Raw genomic sequence first — 23,834 nt, 5'->3', positions numbered from 1 at the left:
GGCAAGAGAAAACATAAACCTGGCCCAACATCTCGCCATGGATCTGGCAGGATCCTTGAGTGTGTGTTTGCATGTGTGCTGCATCTAGAGACCTCAAGTTACTGTGGAAGCATGACGTGGTCTATGGGCTCAAACTCAGTGGAGGAAAAGAGGACTGTCGCTGTGGAAAACAGAGCCTAGAATCAGGGCTAGTGTGGTTTTGTTTGTGAAGAGGCGATGTGAAGTGATAGCCACCCAGATGTCCACAAGAGCCCTGCTTATTGCGGCAGAACATGGTCACGTTCTCTGTGCAGATGTTAGTGCTCTTTTCTGTCACATCCCAGTTTCTTGTGGCCTTCAACTTCTGATGAGGCTTTAGTGTCTTTGGTTGATGCTGTGATTTATTTTGCATGTCCACTCTCTTGAATTTGTATGTGAACTTCTTAAATTTCTGCATCTTCATTTCCTATATTCAACCATATTTTATTGTACACCTAATATTTTGCCTCTACTATTCTTCCTAGCAGATTCCTTGATTTTATATTATCTGATAATCAGACACGGTGAGTCATGTATTCACTCAGGGAAAAATATACCATATTAAGTTACCTTTGGGGAAAACACTCTGTGGTGCTTATCAGAAATTAACGTGAAAATATTCAAATCTATAAAGTAACAATTTTCATATTGTATTAAGTGGACTTATCAAATGCACAGGGGAAAAAATCAATGTCCTTCAGAATTTTTTCTGTGGCAACCAACATAAGAACATATAAAGTCTTGACATAAAAATCATATACATTTTATCATAAAGGTTTAATAGCTACAACTTTTCTGTTTCAAACATGGGTGAAATTTGTTCCCACTTGTAATCTGGTTTAAACTTTGGTGACAATCTCACCGTGACCTCACTTGGGATTTTTGGCACTTCACAGTTCTCTGGAAATGTGAAGTTTCATTCTAAGAAATAGTTTCTGATCTTCTTTATTTCCACAGATATTTTCTCAAACTATACTTTTTGGTAAAGTCTGTTTTCTGTGTTCAATTGCATTTCTTTCTTTCTTTCTTTCTTTCTTTCTTTCTTTCTTTCTTTCTTTCTTTCTTTCTTTCTTTTTTTCTTTCTTTCTTTTTCTTTTTTTTTTTCTTTCTTTCTTTCTTTCTTTCTTTCTTTCTTTCTTTCTTTCTTTCTTTTTCTTTTTGGTTTTAAATTCAGGAGGATCTCTTTTAAGTGATCAGAGATAATTTGGGATGCATGGATCCTAAAGAGAAAGATCTCTAATGTCATAAAGATTCTAATTCTAATTCAGGTTTGAATACTCCAAGAAAATTGAAATATGAGTGAACCATTAGGTTGATAAACAAAAACTCAATGTGCATTTGATACTATGTTTACTGGTTTGTGTAAGGAAGAAATGCTTAAATAAAATAAGTCTGGATTAGTCTTCTTTACAGAGATTATTAAAAGTATCAGGAAAAATGGATAATACTAAAATTATTAATTTTCCTGTGGGTTTTCCATTATATAAAAGCCTTCATATGAAGGTTTCAGACATGCTATTGGATCCATATTTTAAGCTATTTTGGAAGGAAAAGAGAAACTTTCTTGCCCAGATACTTGAAGAAATCACTGTTTAATAGAGGAATTGTAAATTGTTTTTTTCATTAGTAGGTGCCCAGGATAGATGATTGGAAAATGCAGTACTTAAAATACATAATTCCCCCCATCGCTTTTGACATTGATCATAAGGATTCAGATTGATACTATCTATAATTCAGTTTGCTTTTTTATGTCAACAAATTTTAACTTAAGCACTAACACAACTTTGTTTAAAGTAACATTTATAGGAGAATATTGTATCATTATGTATAAACTGAGCATATGCTTGCTACCTGGCCTCTGTCCTTTGTAGGGAATTCTAGAAATAGCTAGTTGTAAGATTAACTAAAAGGAAGGGGTCTCTTCAAGGTTCTTTTCTGGAGAAAGAGATACTTTGTGAAGTGTAACCTAGGTATTTACCTCAAAATGTTAGGATAGCTGACAACATTCAGCTTTAAACTTAGTATACTCATTTTCTAATGAAAGCTGTTGGAATATGAGACTTGGATATTAAAATTTGTTTAATAAGTATGAAAGTGAACAGCTAGGAAGGAGATTAAAGACAATGCTGTTAAATCATCCCAAATAGGACAAAACTATTATTCACACAATTTACACAGCATGTAAAACATGTCACTGAGGAACACTTTGAAAGCTGAGAAAATATTCATCACAAAGAAAGTATTTGTCTTTTTGTGCAATTAATACTGGATTCGCTAAACCAATGTAAGTCTTCAATTTCAGCGTATACATTGCTTTCCTGGAAACTGATCTCATCCTGTCCTCTCATCCTCTTAGAGGCTAAAGAGTTTATGATTTTTATGAATTACTGGCATATGAAACAAATACAGGAAGATCTTGATATTGTTTTTATTGGGGGTTCTTTTTCTTTTCAAAATATTTTAAAGAGTACACACAAGAGACATGCAAAGTGGACAGCATATATCCCATTAGGGCATTCCAGTCTTCCAAAAGATTCCTGAAAGATTTCTCCATTTTTGTTTGGAATTTTGAAACCACGAAGCTCCCTCTTCTACAATCCTGCCCCCCTCAACTTCAAAGCCCATTCCTGTCTTCTTGAAAAGGAAGAATTCAGGAGTGCATATTTTAAATATAAAGAAATGTAAGCGAGAGGACAAAAATAAACGTTAACTGCAGATGAAAGATTTGTTATATTTGTGAGCTATTCCTGGATTATCTTCCCCTATGAAAAGGTTGCCCACTGCAGACACTCAAACAAAACACCCCCTCTGCATTCCTTCCAGCACATGCTCTCTGACCAGCAGTGTCTGTTTATCCTCTCATCAGGTTCTTCGAAGGTGTGCAGGGGATCTCCCCCACCTCCCCAGTGTGCCTTTGTATCTTTAATCAAGTTTTCAAAATAACTGCTAAGATATACCCAGACTTTTGTAAAGATTTCAGCAGCTGGAACAGGAGCCTCTAATGCAAAACTGTACTCATTTGTTGAGAAAGGAGAAATTTCTTTTAGGGAGCTATTGTTTTGAATCATATTTTGGCCATTTCACAGAAAAGTAAATATTGGTATGGAGTGGTTTTCTTACAGAAATCTAGAGAATTCCATGCAAGACTGCTTTACCCAGACAGAGAATTGTTGCAGGGCTTGCATATATTTTGAAATTATAAAACTTGTTCTGTAGCATGTGGCCTGATTGTAATTTATTATATGTTAGGATAATCTAGATGCTTGACTTGATATTTGGTTTAATACCTTTTTTTTTTTAACTTCCAAAAGTTCATCGATTGAAGCAATTTTGTATTCTAACATAGTAAAATTCTTTTTCTTTTCTTTTTCCCCATTCGCTGATAATTCTGCATTTTCAAGGCAAGTTTTTCTGGTTTCAAACATTCTGAAATTTTTGTTTGAAAGAAGTAAACCAGAGTCAGAAAGCCTAAATAAGATTCAGAAAACGTGTCAATAATTCTAAAAGAATACAGAGTTCGTTAAAAAGAGCAAAGTTGTATTTTCTTATGGCAGAATAATTATGGTCAGGCTGTTGACAGACACCTGCTTTGTTACTTTTTTAAAGTAAATCGCACTGAATTTTAAACTTGCATTTCAAAGCAGTAGGATTCTCAGCCTTGATCTCTACTGTCCCAGAGTGTATTTGTGTAGTCATTGTGTTCATTTTAAAGGAGTTAAGAGCTTTTATAAAATGCGGTGCAAAATTTGTGGTTTTAATACTCAATTATTTTATCTCAGAACAGCAGCATGTGTATGATCCTGCCGAATAGGTGTAGTTATTCCTGGATCCTATGCTTCACTTGAGCATTCGCTCCCTCTTCAGAGAAGTTCAGGTAGTGCAGAGTGACTGCATTTTGTAAGATGTCAGGGCTGAAAATGAAGACGATTTTAAGTTCTGGTGAGATGTGTAGATTTCGGTTCCAAAAGAACGTGAACGCTGTATTTCAAAAGAAGATTTTATAATTTTAAGAATTATATTTGAGGGGATTAGTGACACCGGTGTTGTCTTCCCTAATCTTGTCATCTGAGGAATTAATCACAATCTGCTGCCAGGGTGGAGAGTTAGTTGGTCTGTAAGCATCTACTTGTGATCAAAAGAGGTGCAGTGTGTACACTCAATTTTGCTAAATTTATTTTGATTATTCAGTGGAACAGAGGACATTCCTTGGCTTAGTTAAACTGTCTTCATAGCCAACTGTAAAGAAAATTTCTTGGTGTGTTGCCATGTCTGTAGAGATTAAAGGGTATTTCCTTTGTGAAACATGGACTCATATTAGAAAGACTTATATTTTCTCAGAAAAATGACCCTTGTAGTACATTTAATCATGAAAGTTGTTGTCATTCCTCAAACACACATACAGAAACTGTCACTGTCACTACTTGCTGTTATCACTTAGGGATTTTAGGAAAATACTGTTTTGAAATAAGTATTTTGATACCATCTGAAAAAGAGTACCTAACTGCCTACAGCAATCTCCTCCCTCCCAGCCCATATCATTCTAAAGATGCCTTCTGGATTATACTTATAATAATATTGTAATGGCTTTCATTCTACCGATTGGCACAGTATATCATTATATCATTAGCTGCTATGAGAAAGCAGTTTCAAGTAGGTGGCTGCTTCTTAGCATTAATGTTTTCAAGTAACCCTGTTCAGGGAATTGGGTTATTTCACAGGTGCTCAGGTGTATTAACACAGGGTACAATAATATTTCCTGGCTTGCTTGTTACGAAATGAACTTGAAGCACAAAATAACTTGATAGGAAGTAGGGTACAAAAGCTGGGACTTCAGCTTAACAAAGTTCAATAATTTGAGATGTTAAAAGATGAAATCAAAATAAAATGCTAAGGATGCTGAAGCTCATTTCCCTTGTTATACTGAAGCTGAGATTTTTAAAGAATGATCATGATCTCATAATTCAAACTCGTTGAGTTAGTTTAAAATTTTAAACCATGAAGCTGAGTAGAAAATGACCTTATTTCTGTAACTGTTATAATATTTGACAGTATTATTATATTTAAAAAAAGCTGTAAATTCTGACACTTAATACAAAGGCATATACTTCAGGAGTGAACTTTTATTTCCAAAACCCTGGGGTCACTCATATGGTGCCTTTATAAGAATTTTATTTTTTAGAAGTATACAGGATGTTGGTATATATAACCTATGGCTTAATTGATACAGACAAAGAAAATGGAATTCACAATATATATTATGGGCAGATGTAGTTGGGATTACATAATTCAAAACCAGATAGACAATTATTTTGCCAATGAATGCTGTTTTGTTTTCCCTTCAGTAAATTGTATCAACAACTTAAGGGTTGATGAAACCCTCCAGTGACAGCCTGGGAGCACCCCACTCGGGAAAGCATTGCCAGAGGTTTTCATCCAGCCAGTCATTCCATTCTTCATTTATGTTTATTCAAAGCACATTTTTCAAGCCAAAGACCAGACACACTGTATGACACTGGGTATGTCCTGCTCCCCAGTGCACCTATATTTAAATCAGGAAGTATCACCACTGAGGTACTTCATGCTTGATGAAATCCACAGTGTGGTGTCACCAGCATCCCAGTCTTGGACATTCTAAAGAGCCGGAAGTCTGGTCTTCTAAGAACGTCCTGTGTTCAAAACATAAACAGCCATCCCAGGTAACACATGGACTCTGCCCTCTAGGCTCCTTGTGGATCTGCTCAGTCTCCTTCTCACTTGTCACCACCTTGAAGCAGGGATGGGACATGGTTCTTGTACATCTATTTTGCTCATACAAGTCGACTCGCCGTCGTTTATATACTACCTGGAATTACATCTCCAGTGAAGGCTGTAATAAAATGGAGGAGGATTAAAACAGCGTGCACTGGAGATCAAGAGCCTTCCTGACTTAATGTGTTGATGTCCTCTACTTATGTACCCAGTGGTCTTGTTAGGTCACAGACCTGTGTAATTGTCTACAAAGTAGGTGTACCTGGTGCCTGTGTAATAAGACGATGCCACAGCTGGGCAAGGTGGTGCACACCTGCAATCCCAGCTACTTGGGAGGATCCTGAGTTTAAGGCCAACCTTGACACACAGCAAGACCCAGCTCAACATAACAATATAAAAGAGGACTCAATGGTAGAGCACCTCTGGCTTCAGCCCTTAGTACCATCACCACCAAAAAAAAAAAAAAATGATACCAGTATACTCATAAGGGAATCCTTATCATGAAGCATATTTTGGGCTGAGCACTATCATGAGTACTTTGCATCTATTCAACCATTTACACCTTAAAAATTTCATATAAGTACTACTGTTTACTCACGAATAAAGAAACTGAGGCATGCTGAGGTGAGGGAACCTGACCAAGGTCACAGAGTTAGTAAGTGGCGGAGGTGGGATTGGATAAACCTGGCAAGTCTGGAAGCTTTCGGCGTTGTTAACAATGATGCTTTCCAAGCAGCTTACAGCTTATTCAGCACACTCAGTAGAGGGGGAAAAAATTATCTATAACGTGGTTGTTTTTAACTTTAAAAGTGTTAGACTATCTGGAATAAATTAAATATTCAGCAGTTTAATTTCACTGCAGACTGCCCCTCAACACCTCTGCTCAATTCAGAGGATCAGTTAGAGAAGTCAGGCCACCCAGGAGAACATTTCTAGACTAGAGACAGAATGATCCAGTGGTTAGAACTGCATTTTTTTAGTTGGCTATGCCACTTACCAGGTAGGTGCAATGCACACATGTAAGATTGTTGAATATTACAAATAATAATGATAAGCATTGGCAGTGCCGACTTCAACAACAAGGTAACTACCTTTCTTTTGGTACTTGAGGAAAAAATCTGATATGACAGCTTACGTGTGAATAGTTGGCAGAACAGAAAGACCAGGCTCTCAGTTGCCTCCATTCTGCTGTCTAATAACAGGTCACTGACTTTTTCTGAACTTAAATCTTAACCAGTGTTTTTTGTATCTCTTCTTCCTTACATCCCCAGTCCCATCTCAGCCAAAGCACTTAGTCAGCTTTTCAACGGTGAGACAATGGTGCTGTGGACTTGCTGATGGAAGTGTGTGCTCCAGCCCTTCTCTTGAAATGGGCCATCAGGCCGAGGTGCCCGGAGCTCCTCACGGTGCAATTCCCTCAGCCAATAATTTGCTCATGTCAAAATCAGCCCTGCCACTAAGTGAGCAGGAGACTCAGGCTTTCTTTCATATCAGGTCAGTGGTATTCTAGAATAGGCCAGAAGCCCATTTTCCCGAGTGATGTATGGAACTTCCTTTTTGTAGGGCTGACTCTGGTCCCCCAGCTGAAGGGTAGGACAGGCCTGGGGGTGTAACTTCATCTGGCAGGAGTAAGGTGTGTGATCAGGTGGGCCCTGATGGCAAAGGTTCCCTTTCGTATAAAGTAAAGCAGGGTTTAGGTAAATTTCTAACATTAAACAGGAATATTTGTATAGATATTTTAAGATAAAAATCAAAGAATTGCTGGATTCAGTCCTTTGCCTTATTGTAATGTGTCTTTTCTCAAAGCCACTGTTGAATTTATAAAAGAAAAAGTAATTTTGCTCGTCTGCTGTGACTTAAAACAATTTTTCCCCCTTTTTTATAATAAGGTCGCGTTAGTTAACTCTTGCAGTTATTGGGGGGGGGATCTGCCAAAGATGGGGGGAGGGGAACAGGAGCATGGTCCCAGCATCCCCCAAAGAATGACTTTTCCCAGGTAGTTTTTATTTTTGGAAAAACCAGGCACGGAGCGAGATTTCTCAGGAAAGGTCCCTTTTGACTGGTGAGCCCAGAGCCTCCTCCTGGTTCCCCCCAGGCAGGTAAAGATGCTTCCATTCCCAGAGATGCTGCCTGTGTCTGGGAAGGCTGATAGATCTGATTTAGCCACCCTATTTGTAGTCATTGCCACCTTGTGGATTACAAAGGATATTGGTTTTCATCAAACTTCCATTCCAATTTGGCTTTTTATGGCAAGTACGCGTTGGCAATGGATTGCTTGTGTTCCTCACCAAAAGGATCCTCGTTTGTTCGGTAACACCTCACTTCTCCACTCACAGTTCATTTATGTTTCTGATGAGAGTGTTTTTTCAGGAAACACACATTTCACTTTTTGACCTAGGAGCATCTGTTAGAATTTTTTTTTTTTAATACTACTTTGGCATTCTGAAAGTGTTAATGTCTTTCATATCTGTTTAATGCTATTTAGGGATATTTATGATCACCTCTTGGTTACTCAGGGTAAAGTGTGTCGCAATTTTTTTTAAACAGACAGGAAAGCATTCACATGAGGAAACAGATTGCTTTAAACATGTGCTTCCTGTGACAGTAAAAAGAACAAATTAGATTTAACACTGTGTAATGAATGCATAAATGTGTACATTTAAGCTTTTAAAAGCTTTATGTTCAGTTTTGGTCACAACAAAAAGTGAGTCACCTGTAAAAATTAGAGATGCCTTCAGTATGCTCAGACCCGAAAATGTCCAGCGGTTGCAGTCCAAACCCACGATGGCTCATTGGGGTCATAAAAAGCATGGTTTGTTAATGCTGGTGATAACTAGGACGTTACAGAACACATTCAGAGGTTAAACCCGATTGGGAGTCTGATTCTGTGCATTTAGCAAAGAAATTGAAATGTATTGGGCGGGGGAGGATTTTACTGAAACATTAATGAAAAAAATTCCGTTTTTCTGAACCCAAATATTCTATCTTTTATGAAAAAAAAGAAAAAAAATCTGATGTTTACTTAGCAGCATTTACAACAATTTAATAATATAAGAAAAGACTCCTTTTCTTATGTAATTCAGCTGCAGTCGTGAATGCTGGCTGGCAGGGAATGAATAGAATCTGAGTTCATATTTTCAGTTAGATGCGAGTGTTGCATGGGAGGGCATGAATCCTGTCCCCAGCAGAAGAGGCACTCAGGGCCATTTCTGTCTGAGCCCGGTGGATGGTGCCTTTCTGTCCCTTGTGCTTTCACAGCTAAGGATTTGTGGCATGCTCACCATCTCTCTGGCCAAGCAGGGCCGGGACAGAGTCCCTCAGGGGAGGGCATGTAGTTTGGGGACATCTGACTCTCTTATAGTGCATACTGAGGTACTAATATCAAAACAGACTGCTTGTTGTCGCACGGTGGGGCAGCGCTTTTTTGGCTGCCGTGGTCGAAATGAAATGGGCAAGCTGTAGTCCGCTTGGCATGAGAATGGGCTGAGGGAAGCTGGGAAATCAGAGTCAGACTGTGAATGCAAGTTACAGCCAATGGTTAACTTCCTTTTTGTGTGTCACTTGGCAGCGAGGAGACTGATGGCGATTTTTTTTTTTCCGTGGGTTAGAGTTCAGTGCCCTGGGAAGAGCCGTAGACGCTGTTACTGTGCTTCTTCATACAGTTGACTTGTGTTGATTTCTTGAGGCCACTACAGCTGTTCCAAGGGCCAGCTCCAGGAGCTCCATACATGGCCATCGGACTTCGGATGCAAAGGTAATCAGAGGAGAGGTGGTCCACATGGAATCTTGCAGCTGATCTCACTAGGCAGGCAGAGGGAACTCAGATTCTTGCAGAAGGCAGTCATGCCAAAGCATAATACCGTGCACTTGAATGGATGCTCCTCAGTACACAGACACCCAAAGATATTTTTAAATTATCACCACTCCACACCCCTCATCTCACATAAAAGATTCAAATCAATTTTGAACTGTCTGGAAAATGCAGGACTAAAATAGCCAGATTGAATTCAGCTAAAATGACCTTCTGCTTTTGGGGGAGGCTGTTGCTCTTTGGTGAGCCACATTATTTTCTTTGAAGATTCATTTGGAAGAGAGTTGGGTGAATTTCTAGCCTTTCTCAAGATATTCCTCCCATTTCTCTGTTTGCAAAGAGCTTTTCCCCAAAGGCGAAAAGAGCGAGTTGCCATCTTGAGGAGTGAATTGCATGTTTAGTGAGCACCACATGGTCTCAAAGTTACTCTGGAATTTTCAATATATCCGATTGCTTTCAAATACTATTTATTCCCTCAGAACTTCTAAACATTTTCTGTTTGTGAAAGATATCAGGAGATGACCAACTACTGACAACCCTAAAAGCAGGGAAGGAAGCTTAGAAACAGAATACCATTTGTCTGGTAATTAGAGTGCATCTCTTAAGAGTTCGAGAGAATTCTGATTAACCTTTCTGTTCCCACATTCTCACATAAAATTAGCACACCTTTTAAATTATTATCTAGTATTTAAACACATATTTTTGAATCTACTTAATGCAACAGGTTCTAGAGGCACTAAAAGTGTGTTAGAGGTTTCTAAAAAACTTCATTTTTCTTACATTTTAAATGTTCTGTTTGTGCAAAATTTCGAGAATCACCATAAGGGCTTCTTTGCATTTTTAATTTAGTAACTAACATATGAATAAATTTGCATATTAATTAGTTGCAGATTAAATCATGCATACATAATTGCCTCCTTACTGTGTTTAATGTTTGTCAAAATCTCCAGCCTGGTTTGATGGATGTCGTATGAAAGATTACAATTTGATGTACCCTTGGAAGTATTTACACCAATAATGCAAGATTCTTAATAGCAGAATTCTCTAGTTATATACAGTTACTAATAAACATGTAAGATAGGTACATGTCCCTTTGACTAAAATTTTTTTCTTTGCACCAAATCATTTACTATTCATAATCATTAATGCATCCCCTAATTATACAGCATATGTCTGTTAACCCTTTCATTGCTGGTCTTCAAATGGTAGCTTCTTTCTTTTTCTTGCCCCCTGAAGAAAGCAAATTATTTTGATAGTACTCTGAAAACAATATTGCCTTTTACATATTTCTCTACTAGTAGGTAGCCACACCTCCTTTGCCATTTATTTTAATATACAATCAAGAATTATATGATCACTTGTATTTGCTACAGAAAATCAAGAAATGACCCATGTTCACATGCTTTGTAGCTGATGGATTTTTTCCCCCTTCTTTACCAATGCTGAAAGCAATTCAGATATTTCAGATGCTTTATACTAAAAGCATCTAAAATAAGAGTTAAATGGTTAACTCTATAGATAGGTAGAGAGGTAGATATACACATATGCATATTATATCTAGGAAGGTAATTGTGTATAAATAAAATTATTTTAATTGTATTATATTGTGTTCTGAATATTATAATACATTTAATGTATTATCAAATGCAGACTGATTTTTTTTTTTTTAATACTGAGATTGAGGTCTCTGCAGTAGGAACTGACTAGAGAATGGATGCAGTGGATCTGACATGGTCAAAAACACCATTAAATGTTCTTTTAAATTAATTTCTCAGGTATTTAATTTTTTTAAGTTTCACTTGTCTAAAAAGTAGACCAAGTGGCTTTTTTTTCCCTATTTTGATGTCTAAGCTGCTTATCACACTGTATTACCCTGCATTAATGAGTATTCATACTGTGCAAAATTTTATCAAAAATGATGGTGTGAATGTCATTTTTAATTGGAAGTTTATACAGTCAAATTTATAGTACACAACAAAAAATATGTACGTACTTCTACTCCAAGCCCTTTTTAGGCTATTGATCTTTTTGGTGTAAGTATACATTTTTATCAGTCTAACTTCAAATTTTAGTTTGAAAATCTGGACAGATATTACTTAATTCATATAAACACTATTGTTAGAGGGAGAGGGAAACTAAGGCACAATATAATTATATTGCTTTAATTATAAGAGAACTAAATGTGAAAACCTCCAAGTATAGATTTTCAGGGATCCCTTTTAAACATGAAAACTTGCTGACCAATTCCGTATGTTCCTCAGAAGTCATGATATCTAACTTCTGCCTGTATTATTGTGGAATGCTTCCATTTGTATACCTCAAAGAAAGGCAGAGAGAGGTTAAAATGAGTCAAAGAATGAACAGCTGATTTCCTTTATTTGATTTTTACAGAGGAGAAATAATACCTCTGGTCGCTTACCTCAGGAACGTTTCTTCCCTCATCACGGAGGCACAAAAATTATTTTCTTGATTTAGCAAAACATTCCTTTGCAGCATGAAATATTGCATTACATTATTTAGCAATGTGAAAAATGAAAGGAAAGCTGCAAAACTTAGAAAAGGAAGCAAACAGTCAGACCCGAAACGTATTTATCCACTGCCATTGTGCCTAGGTAATTCAGGGCATATGGTATGTAAATGATGTTTGGAAATCCTTGCCAAATCTACACACGACGGGATAAATTAAGGACAGGTTTCCTTGGGTGTTAAGTCCCATGATTGTGGCCGGCACACTTCCTGCTCGGATGTGTGTGCTTTCTTGTCTTTCTGCAAGAGTCTCACACAGCATTCAGTGGCCAAATCTGGTCCTCAACGGCTTCATCATTTGTAATTGAGAAGAATTGATTTTTTTATTAAATTTAAAATATAGTACCAATTTCCCAAACCTTCCCCTTGCTCCCACATTTGAAAAGTATCTGAATAATTCAACAGTGTATATTTGGATATTAAGTCATTTTTGAATGGGTCTCATGGACAATGGAAACTGAGTAGTGTCTCAGCCACTGAAGAAAGAAAGGTGGTTCCTAAGGAGTGGCTTTTCTCTAGGTTGAGTTGAAGGTGTTTTCTAGAAAGACAGTGAATTATTTTGACCAATTAATATTTTTAGTTCCTGTAGCCCAGTTCTCATTTATGAATTCACTTTGATAACATCAATGACTCGTATCACCTACTGTATTTTTGAATTATTTTGAAGTGTATGCACTCATTTCCAGAAAGGAGAATGCACTAAACCCTTCTTCATTTAAAACTCACTTTACAGAGCCAAGAGCTTAGGCTATTTCCTTTTTTCTCTGAAAGCAATTTCTTTTCTAAGCTGCGGATCTAAGCCCATAGTTTCTAATGCTTTAAATTATCTATTTGATTAATCTTGAACCACGAAATTGGAGGTTCTGTTTAGAAGTATGGCATATCCTTTCTCCTATAATAATTTATTGAAATATGCCTAAAGAATGCCTTTACCATGAAGACTTAGAACATGAAACTTACAGGTTATTTATAAAGGTTACTCCAGGGTATTTTAAGGTGCATGGAGTACAAGTTAGGGTATTTTATTGTTTTTTTTTTTTTGTGTTAAGAGGAATGCTTTAAGTAAGGCCTTTTTTTTAAAGGATAATGACCTTAATATTATGACTTTATTTGAATTAATATTTTCATTTATGGAAAAAATACCAGTGTGCTGGTTACTCTATGGAAAATGGAGTTAGGCTCAGTCCTTGTCCATTGCTCTGTTAATTGGGTAAAATCAGAGGAAAAAAAAAAATGCTCTTGAGAGCAACATAAATCAACACTACTTGATGCTGATCCAACTTAAAATTCAGGCAAGTGGTCTTGGTTCCAGAGGAGTTCATATAATTACATGTAGCCCTAGTTGGTGAACTCAGGGCACAGTTATTCTGTGACTGTCCCTTGGTTCATTGAAACTACTTTTCACAGCTGTGCTTGAAGCTCAGCAGAGAGAGCAGAAGCAATATTCACTGGAAAATAAAGCTCATCTGCCTTTCAACCTTAGTGGGAACTTGAAGCCTTGAAAACAACAAAAAAGAGTCATCACAGTGGAGATTACAGAGTCCAGATAAATGCATCGTACAGTTGGGTGTTAACACACAAGTTGACTTACTTGATACAAGCACCATGAATACCAAGGTGTCAAGCATCATAACATCATAGGTTTAAATGTCAGTCATCGGACTGCATTTGAAATGAAGCACCTGCATTTTATTCAGAGAAGTCAGATAGCTCAGATATCTGGAGATGCTGAGATGACTTTAAGGGGTTGTTTTTGCAGTTTTTTGGCAAGACTATAGATTCTGAAGAAAAAAAATTCAAGTATTAAAAGACCATTTTCATGTACTACATGATTCAAAATGACTTAGCGTTTTTGAAATTTTTAGAAAGGAAAGCATATAAAGAGAAAGAGAAATGAGATTTGCATCTCTACAGATGACTCTGCATAGCAAATGTAAGATTCTGGCAATTTCTTCACAAACATCTGAAAATGAGGGATTATAAAGGAAATCCAGACAGGTCCTTAACTATTGCATTGCTACTAGGTGTCTCTATGATGATATTAGTCTGGATATCACCTTTTGAAAAGGCAATCCCAACTACAATGATAACTTGTTTTAGTATTTGCTTTCATCCAAATGTTTCTTAGTTAAGGATATTAAAACTATATTACTATTTGGGCATATTTAGTGAATTTGATGTATGTTTCATAAAAGATATGACTTCTGTAGCTCTTAAACGTATTTCATACCACTCTTTACAAAATGTTTAGTGCCTTTCTTTTAGAATTCTAATCAACAGAATTATCTTAATCAAATATGTGCATGACAGAGGTAATTAGGAATAGAGAATGTAGTTTTCTATCATATTGTCCAGAGGCATCTGTAACTCCCTAAATGTTAAGAATGTATATCAGTTGATTATTCACCATTATATGCTCACTAAGCATAGGCTTAGCTTAAGGACCAAGTATCAGATAAACAAAATTCAGCAAATATTTATTGCACACCTGCTACATGCCAAACTGGTGGGTGGACAGCCAGTGGAAAAAATGCATGGAAGAAGGAAGCGGCGGTGCACTCTGGTAATCCCAGTACCTCAGGAGGCTGAGGCAGGAGGTCGCAGGTTTAAAGTCAGCCTCAGCAATGTAGCAAGACTGTAAGCAACCTCGTGGCAAGATAAATACAGATATACACATCAACATGAGCACAAGTAATTGTATAAATAAGAATCATTTATATATAGAATCATTGTATAATTCTTTGTAGGGACCAAGCACCATTGATCCTCCTCACAGACTAATAAACGTAGAGATTATATAACTCAAAAGTTCAGTGATTGCCAGTACATTCTAAATAATAAAATGACATCATTCATGATGATATAATGTGGAATATGAGGTGAAATCAACCATGTGGTTTACTGCAGTCAATAGTAAGTTTCTGTTATCAGCAGATTTCTTTTAATAACGAAACAAAGGAACATTTTTTAAGTTTTTTTCCCCCCCTGTAGTTCCTAAAATCTACTAAAGTGGAATGTGTTGGAAAAGAAAACAAACCAAAGTTAAATAAGTGGAATGGCAGGACAAGTGTCTGGGTCTTTCTTGTTTTCCCCTACGTCATTAGGAAATAATGTTTAAACCGCTGGAGAGGCTGGTGTCCCTCAGTGAATATGCTGATAAAAAGAGTGTTCAAAGTGGAATATAACTTAAATCGTAGGGATGACCTGCCAGGAGAAACTAAAGCCCACACGAAGCAAGCAGGAACCTGCGTCACTCCTGCTCAGTGACTTAACAGTGTCATCTCTCAGAGAGATGATGCATGTATCCATTTTAATGTCTTTGGCATTTTGTTGGCACTCTTAATTATTCCATTGAGAGACTAGACACACTGTACAAGAGAAAAGAAGGTAAGTTAGATCCCCCAGCCCCCTTCTGTGAAGTGTACATGTGAACCATTGTGCCCTCTGCCAGTCCCACAAATGAAACTTGGTCCATCCCTAAATTTCAGCAATTTGTAATCCAGGTGAAGGAAAGGCCAGGCTCATGAAGGAAATTATAATAAGTAGAATAATTCATCATAGTTGTGTGTGGTGTATTCTATCAGTGTCAAGTACACAGAGCACTAATGAAACTTTTTTTGTCTAATAATAAAATGCCCACTTTTCCATTTCATGAAGACTTATTCTTAAACTGAAGTTACAGCTAACTATAAAGTGTTTTTCTGACTATCCTTCTCTCTCTGAATTTGATTTCTGTTGTTAATGGAAAGGAAGGAAATAAATCTCTTTTTGTTCCTCATTCACACAATAAGCAAAATGTGCTAGAGCTCCGGTTATGTGTATAAGACATTGGAAGGTGGAGCAAAAATGCTAAGTTATAATCTCTGCTCTTCATAAATTTATAATATTTGGGGTGGTAAGGTAGATGTGTAATTTATTTTGCAACAATTCATAGCATTGAACATTTTTGGGGAATGCTATATTCTAGAATATTCCTTACCTGAAAGTGTTTACCAAACATGATTCTGGATCAGAGAGACTGGCAGATCTGTCATGGTTAAGACAGTGGTCACAGATGCTCTGTGATCTTCTTTCTAGCAGCTTCTGTCTGTTGCCTGAGAATCACGGGGAATATAGTTGAACATTTGCTTGGTCAACTGCAGAAACAACTTCTAATTTTTTTGTGTGTGTTTTCAGAATTGATTATCCGGAGATATTCTCTTATAATAAAAGCATAACTCACAGAATTTCAGAGTTGGAAATGACGTTCGGTGAACACAACTAACCACTTATTTGAAACTTTTTGTAAGGAAACAAAGATTTAGGCAGAGCGAGAACTTGCTCAGGGTTGGAGAGCTAGTTAGAAATGAAGCCAGAACATAGTTTCTGGCCTCCACATTATACTGCTTACCTAGCGAGGCCAAGAGGACTGGGGATGGAGGGTTCATCCCCATGTGCTCAGCGGAAGAACCAGAAGCTCTGATTTATTGAAAACCTCTGAAAAATAAAAAGATGAGTTACTTGATTTTTTTTTTTTTTTTACTTTTTCATGTTTAACAGTTATTCATCTGAAAATATATAAGCAGGTGTTTAGTTACTGTACTAATAATGTCCCTATCCAGAAATACTTAACTTCAAGAAAGGCCTTATAGATACAATATAAAGTGATTTTTTAAGTATATTTTTTCATCGCAAATGGTATAAGAAACTGATGAGTTAAAAATATGCATGTCAACGTTACTAGCAAGTTTGAAGGGCACCCATGTTCAAAATGAAAATGATTGGAAGAACTCTGGTGTTGATTATATTTTCTGTACCCTGTACTTGCACATAATACATTTTATGTATAGTGGTATTAAGTAAGTAGGTGCCCAAACCCTGTAAAGAATGTGGCTTACAGGCTCTGAACAGATGCCAGAGTACATGTCCTATACTGCAGTAAAGGGAATCTCCCTTGGGGGTAAGGGTAGAATTGACCTCTTTGGAATTTTTATATTATTTTACCTTCATCGAGGAATTTTTACGTTGTTTTACCTTCAGAATGCATTTGATAATCATATTGAAGAAGACAAAAATACTGACATGTTGGAAAATGAACACCTTGTCAAACAAATAATAGAACTTGCACACAGTATAATGTAAGCATCATATTTGACAATGTGGCACTCTTACAACATTGCTAGTTGATGACTATGAAGATATCCTTTTGAATCCATGTTTTACCCATCCGTAAATGGAGGAAAATAAGATCATTGCTGCCATATGACTTTGGCACTCACCACCCATATGATTCAACTGGCTTACTGATAAAAGTCAGAATTGTATCAGTATCCAATTTTTGCCATTCTTGAAATGCTGTTTATATTCAATACATTTGTGCATTTCGGTTTTATTTAGAAGCCCAGGATTTTTCTTAATTGTACCTTATCTTTTAAAAAAACATTTCTTTGGGTTACCTACTCATGGGATTTGCTTAAAGCTCTCTCTCAACGAAGATGATATATAACTTGTCTCCCATGTTCCTTTCTGGTTATGCCTGTTTTTATGTGTGGGGTAGGCATTTTAAATGCTCATGATGAACAGAGGGGAAAAATCATTAATTTTTAATGGTGAATATTTAAAATTCAAGGTCCTTTTGAGTTAAAAATACAACATTTAGACCAGGAAAGGACCAATGGCCAGCAGAAGCTTTCGGCTATCCATCGACCTTGAGGAAGCAAACTGGAATCTGTTACTCTTTTCTACTTGAAATACCATCAGTTCTTGCTCAAAGTGTCTGGTTTCCAGTTCCATAAAAGAATATTTTAGGTAGAATTTGTATAGCACATGAACTTGAAATAGACGCTTCAGTAAAGGATGTATACAGGATGCTCTCCTTGTATGATCTTCATTTTCAAACATGTTTTTCATTCTTTTTACCCACTCTTTATTCTGCATGTTATCAGAGATCATCAGTGAAGTATTTGAAAATTGTTTTCTGCCCAGCAATTTGTCGTTCTACTTGATGTCAAATAATCAAAAGGAATCAGCAGTTAGAAACCTCAGGAAATTACTAGAATTCCCACCCTGAAGCAGGTTCACAAACCCTAGACAGTCTGTTTAGAATGAAGATGATTTTCATTGTGATACCACATTTCCCACCTGATTATTGAGCAGTGTGTTGGGAAGCCCAGTTTTTATTCATATATTTTTTATAAAGGTGTATATCTTGTGCACAGATTTTTCTTAGTTTCATCAATCCATTTTTGTCAAAAGTATTTCAAATGTAATCCTTCACCCAGACAAACAAACCATGCAGGAATTTCCCTTTAACTTTTTGGGGAATTCTTTTTACACATGTACCAATTTGAAGGAAAAAACAATTGTCCTCACATTTCATTTGATTCAGGTAATGTGGTAGGCCTGCTAGCTGTGTTCATCTAGGAAGTGCAGCAGTCTGACTCAACTTCCGCCATCTCTGCTTTTATATTGTTCAGGGTAATGCTTCCTCATTGTACCAAAATAGAAATGGTTTGTTTTTGTATCAAACTGGGAGATTAGCTATGGATTACACTGGGTTAGGATAAAGGATTTCTTTTTTTTTTTTTTTTTTTAAGAAATTCCATTTATCCCATGGGAAATAGATTGATGGCCCAGAGAAGAATAAGAGGCATAATAAAGTCTCTTCCCTTAAATAAGTTACCTCTGTTAGCCTTCAGAAAGGTCCATTGTACTGTCTTTGCCTAATTTCATTTAATATTGTAGAGATTGGGTAGTAAATTTATAGAGTTTGTAATTATACCTATCTGCATGAAATCAAAGAAGGGAGAAGTGAACTTCAATTTGAGTCAAGCATGCAGCTTCCGGTGGAATTAAACATAAAAATCTGGGTATTCTGGTCCTGCAACTGGACATTTACCTTGTCATAAGGCATCAGCTGTATGTTCCCCTGCCTGCAGGAGAAGGCCATTTTATATGCCCGGCTTGTCGAATATCATAGCTGTTATGTTCATGTGGGTAATGGGAACGCTAATGATGTTCTTTATCACAGAAAGAGAAAAATATGCAGAAAAGCAGGGAAATAAATCTAATCAGGTCTAACTGGGTACAACTATTAGGGAACCTGGTTTTCACATTTACTTTGTATTTTGCTATATGTCTCCAAAACAATATTTGTCTGTGTAAGTCTTCTTAATGTCACATACTGCAAGTAAGAAAACCTCTTCTTCTTCTGAAGTGAAATAGTACCATAGAAAGGGGAAAGTCAAATATTTGTGGAACAGGAGTCTGGTTAAATAAAATTAGCCCTCATTTCTTACCTTTAAAATCAATGTGAATCATGTTATAATCAATATGATCACAAGCTATCTGACCAGCCATGAGGAAAATAAATATTTGATCATGTAATAAATTATTTGAATGTCTACATAGGAACCCAGATCATACAAAAATAGTTCAAGATAACACAGAAGTCTCTGACCAAACCACAAATAGAAATTAGATGTCACAGTCTACACGATATTTTGTTATTTTTGTATGATAACAGCATCTTCCAAATGAAACTTGTCTATATTTGAACATATAAATACTTAAAACTATCATACCTGATACTGTCTGAATAACCTCAAGAGGTAAGTTCATGCCTTTGAAAAGGTTGAGATGCCCTTTATCTGAATGCACTGTGTCATATGGATTGCAAAAGATAAACTGTGATTCCAGTGGAGGGAAGTGCTTTTTTAAACAGTAAAACTTTTTATTGCTTTTTAAGAAAACATGGTTATTTTATATTCTATAAACTTCAATACAAAGACAAATAGAGGGAAGTATATGCAGACAGTTTCTTAGGGCTTACTACTAGATTGCAAGCCTGTTTCAAGTTATAGTCATTAGAACCAGTTCTTAGGGTGTATGTATGTGGAGTGTGTGTAAGCAAATGTGTCTCTCTGTATCCTCCTTTTGAGGATTAGATCTTTTATGAAGTTGTACTCAATACGATTTTTATCATTGCAGTTTAAGTTGGATATTGAAAGTTAATACCTCCTTCCTATACACTTCCACAATTTATTAAAAATTTTTATAATAATCCATGTATATGCATTTACTAAGTAAATATCAACATTAATTTAGCTTGTGAATTAAATCTCTTGTTTATAGTGACTCCTACTGGAGAGCAAAGAATACCAACTTGTTTAGCTTCTCAATAAACTACACTTGGTAATACCTCTTCTTTTAAATGAATAAAGTAGCTTAGCTAACTTCCCTGGCTTGGCAAAATTTAACTTTAAATATGAAAACACAGATTTGGATCCTAAGGCATCAGCAGAAGTCAGTATTACAGGTTTGGGTATCTTAACTGTACACTTACACTTCCCAGGTCAGTAATGTTGAGTATTCCAAAGTGATCATGATTGAATTTCTGCTTGGAGAGTTTAGCATGGTGCTGTGGTTTTATAGTTTTATTCCCTGTTAGTAGACTTCTGTTACCTAAGTCCATTTGGCGTGGAGATGATTGTCCTGCTTCTCTTTAGGGCATCTTGCATGGAGGAACCAGCAGGAAGGATGAGGAAACACACCATCATTTATAGCATACTGCTGGTGTGTTGAAGGAGGGAGGCGTCCTCTTATTTAAGCCTAGAAGAAGCATGTGTGTGAAATAGATGAAGGAACTGAAACTCATATATGGGATATGGCTTGGCCAGAGTGATGTAGCAAGGTTGTCAGTCTCACACAGATGGGTCTGACCCTCAAGTTTAAGCCCTTTGAGTTTCCTAATGTTGCACATAACCTGGTTCCACTGTCTTAGTAGCTTTGTGGTCTATGAAATATCATCTAAGGTTTTTTGAGTATTAATTCTTTGTCTTTCAAGGGAGAATGCTAATACCTATCTCATATACTGGTTATGAAGATTAAACCTTCGAAGGCAATTGTATGTTCCTTAAATTGTATATTCTGATAGATGTATTAAGTATTATCTGTTTTTAAACTTTTTTGGTGGAGTACATTATTTACCTAAGTTGATTATTTTATTTATAGTATTGCTTGCTCGCATTGTGCTATTAATCATATAGTGATGAATGTCACTATTCTCCTTAGGGTATGATATTTACCTAATTCAGCTACGCTAGGCAAAAGGGATCAGTATTGTAGAAGTAAGCAAGTATAGTATGAAATGCATACACACACAAACTTTGTTCAGTGACTTAAGCAGGAGTACGGACTTGTTTAAGTTCTATTGATGGAGTGGGAAATGGCTTTTCCACTCTACAACCATCATTCATTATTCATTCAACCTGTGCACTGAGCCACCTCCCTTTTTCTGGGTAGTGTGCAGGGCTGTACATGTGTGTTTATTAGACTTCTTTGGACTTTGCAGTAACTATGTAATGTTATAGAATAAAAAATGGTAGAACCTACCACAGTGAGATCTGTGATTGGGAGTTTAGGTCCTTGTCCTGTAATGGTTTGTTGTCTATTTAAAACGTGTATGATTGCCCCTACTTCACAATTAAGGCAATATTCTTTAGCCATATTTTTCCATTTTGTTCAAGCACCAGGTCACATCCCTTAGCCCTGTGGTCAGGCCTCCAAGGGCAGGGAGAATGCTGACGTGTCTCTGAATCCTGTTCATGTCCTGAATGGAACCTAACCCGAAGTTGGGAGTCATTAAGAAAGTGTGTGTGAAGTGGTTGACTTAATGTAGAAATCCAAAGCTCTTCACTCAGATGTTTGAACTTGAATATTTACTTGCTCTTAAATGCAGTCATTCATTCATTCAGGAAGATTTTATTGAATGTTCACCTTGGCTGTTGATATCATGCCAAAGCCTTGGAGATTTCTAGTTAAATAACCCAAATTTCTTGTGACAGCTGTTGATTTGTGTTGTGTTGTCATTTCTGTTTCACTTCAAATATATTCTGTCAAGGACTTCTTGGAAAATAACAAGAGAACTGTAAACTTTTTAGATCTTAGAAGAAAGTAAGAATAATGTGGATGTTAGTACTTGATTTTACTGGTAAGAATTTTTTCCCTGAAAGTGACAGGGACACCTGGCTATCCTGCCTATCTGAGTCCTCAATGGTGCTTTGTAGCTGAGCACCAGAGTCATGGCCCACTCTTTCGTTTCAGTGATAAAGGGGTCTCTTTACTGAGTCACTGCTGGTATTTAACTTGCTCAGTTACACACTGATGAAGCAATCAATAGGCCAGTTCAAGATCTCTTAAAAACTGGTTAAAATTGACTTCTTTTAAAATTATTGTAAATGCATGGATTTAAGCATTTAACTTTCAGTTGCCCTTATACTTTTGGGCTGACTCCCCACACATCATAGTAAAAATTTATCACGGTTGATATTTCTGTCAGAAAGACAACTTCAAAGTCTGAGATCACAGAAATGTCTCAGTTGACGAGCCACTGACTTGAGTTCTGTGATTGAAATGTACTCCAAGGTCAGCAAACCAAAACCCAAACACCACTGGATAATACATCCAGTGTCTCACTGGCTGTAATTCATAGATCACCTTTCAAAGTAGCATATCTTTATTAACCTTTGTAAATTTCTACTTTTGAAATTTTAGACTCTTTTAATCAGTTAATGAAGCCCTGAAGCTTCATGTTCTGGTCCTATTTTAATTTTTTTTTTTTTCCAGTCACATGTTCTGAATCTTTAGGGCTTACAAATCTATTTCACCTTAGCAGGTTAAAAATATTTACTTATGCACTTGTTAATATATTAAAAGAAATAAGAGTTTCAGTTTTAAAATGTGAATTGACTCATTAAAGTATATCAGTTTCATTTGTTATATAATTAATAGAAAAGCATTTATGTGCTTGCAAAATGTGCAAGAAAAGATATTTAATGTAGATGAAGCAAGATCATTGTTAATCAAAATATTAAGAAGTCTTCCTAGCAGTCCATCCATGAAAAGTTAGTTAGGATTTAGAAACAATCTTAAAAATAAAGGGTTTCCATAAGAAAAAACAAGGCACAATAACCAAAAAACAAAAGGAAAAAAAAAAACCCCACTCATCTCTCTCTTCTCAGTTCTGATTTTTACATACTGTCCTCTAGTAGTGGGTACCCTGGCCTTGTGTATTAAACACTGAGGGTGGTTTAAAGGTTACAAATGTGATCCTGTCAGATTGACAACTAACTGTTCTAATGAGGAAAAAATCCTCAAAGCATGAAATTTGAATGAAATGTGTGATTATAATTCAAGTACTGTTTACACAAACCTCTGGGGACCTTCGGAATAAATGCAGAGCAAGTGAGTTAGACAAACCTCTGGGCCTTCGATATATGTGTGTGTGTGCACCGAGTGTGTGTGTTTATTTTAGTGGGGGAAACTTTCCACCATTAGGCAAGGCTTTGCTGTTCAGAACCAGCACCACAATCCCTCCTTGTTTATTAATACTGTATGTGTTTTGTTACCATGTTGAGTTGTAAGGAAATAGGTGCTTTGAATTATTAAAGTTGATTCTTGAGAATAGATGTATGCTCGGGTGGCATTTGCTTCGGCATATGCAAATGATTTAGTTTCATTTGGGATCAATTCCCAGAGGCCCTTCTTTCCTGTGATGCTCTGAATTTGGCAAGCTCAAGTCAGCCCATCTCCTCTCCCTCCACCCCTTTCTTTCTTTCCTTCCCCCCCCCCCTTTTTGTTGGTAGATATATTTTTTAAAGGCAGTAAGTATATCATCGTTTGTTATGTTTGTTAGAAACCTTGTGATCTGGAAAATTCTATTGTTCAGTTGTGATCAATAAATATGAAGGAA

At 36.5% G+C, this 23,834-nt stretch overlaps 1 protein-coding gene across 17 annotated transcripts in view; it reads left to right on the top strand.

Annotated features, from left to right (window-relative positions):
* TCF4 (transcription factor 4) overlaps nt 1-23,834 on the top strand; it is a gene marked incomplete at its 5' end in the record, with an annotated part of 345,132 nt that overhangs the window by 226,977 nt on the left and 94,321 nt on the right. The window contains one exon of one of the 17 annotated variants that reach the window (XM_079109486.1): nt 22,853-23,834. This exon is cut by the window's right edge and continues 1,299 nt beyond it. The exons of 14 other annotated variants lie outside the window; for them this stretch is intronic. Of the gene's footprint in view, nt 1-22,852 lie in introns of those variants that run through there. 2 more of the 17 variants (XM_079109484.1, XM_079109482.1) reach the window with 2 other exon arrangements.

The sequence above is a fragment of the Sciurus vulgaris genome, assembly GCF_902686455.1.
Source record: "Sciurus vulgaris genome assembly, chromosome: 13".
In the NCBI taxonomy this organism is placed as follows: domain Eukaryota; kingdom Metazoa; phylum Chordata; class Mammalia; order Rodentia; family Sciuridae; genus Sciurus; species Sciurus vulgaris.
This window is presented reverse-complemented; position numbering and strand designations above follow the sequence as displayed.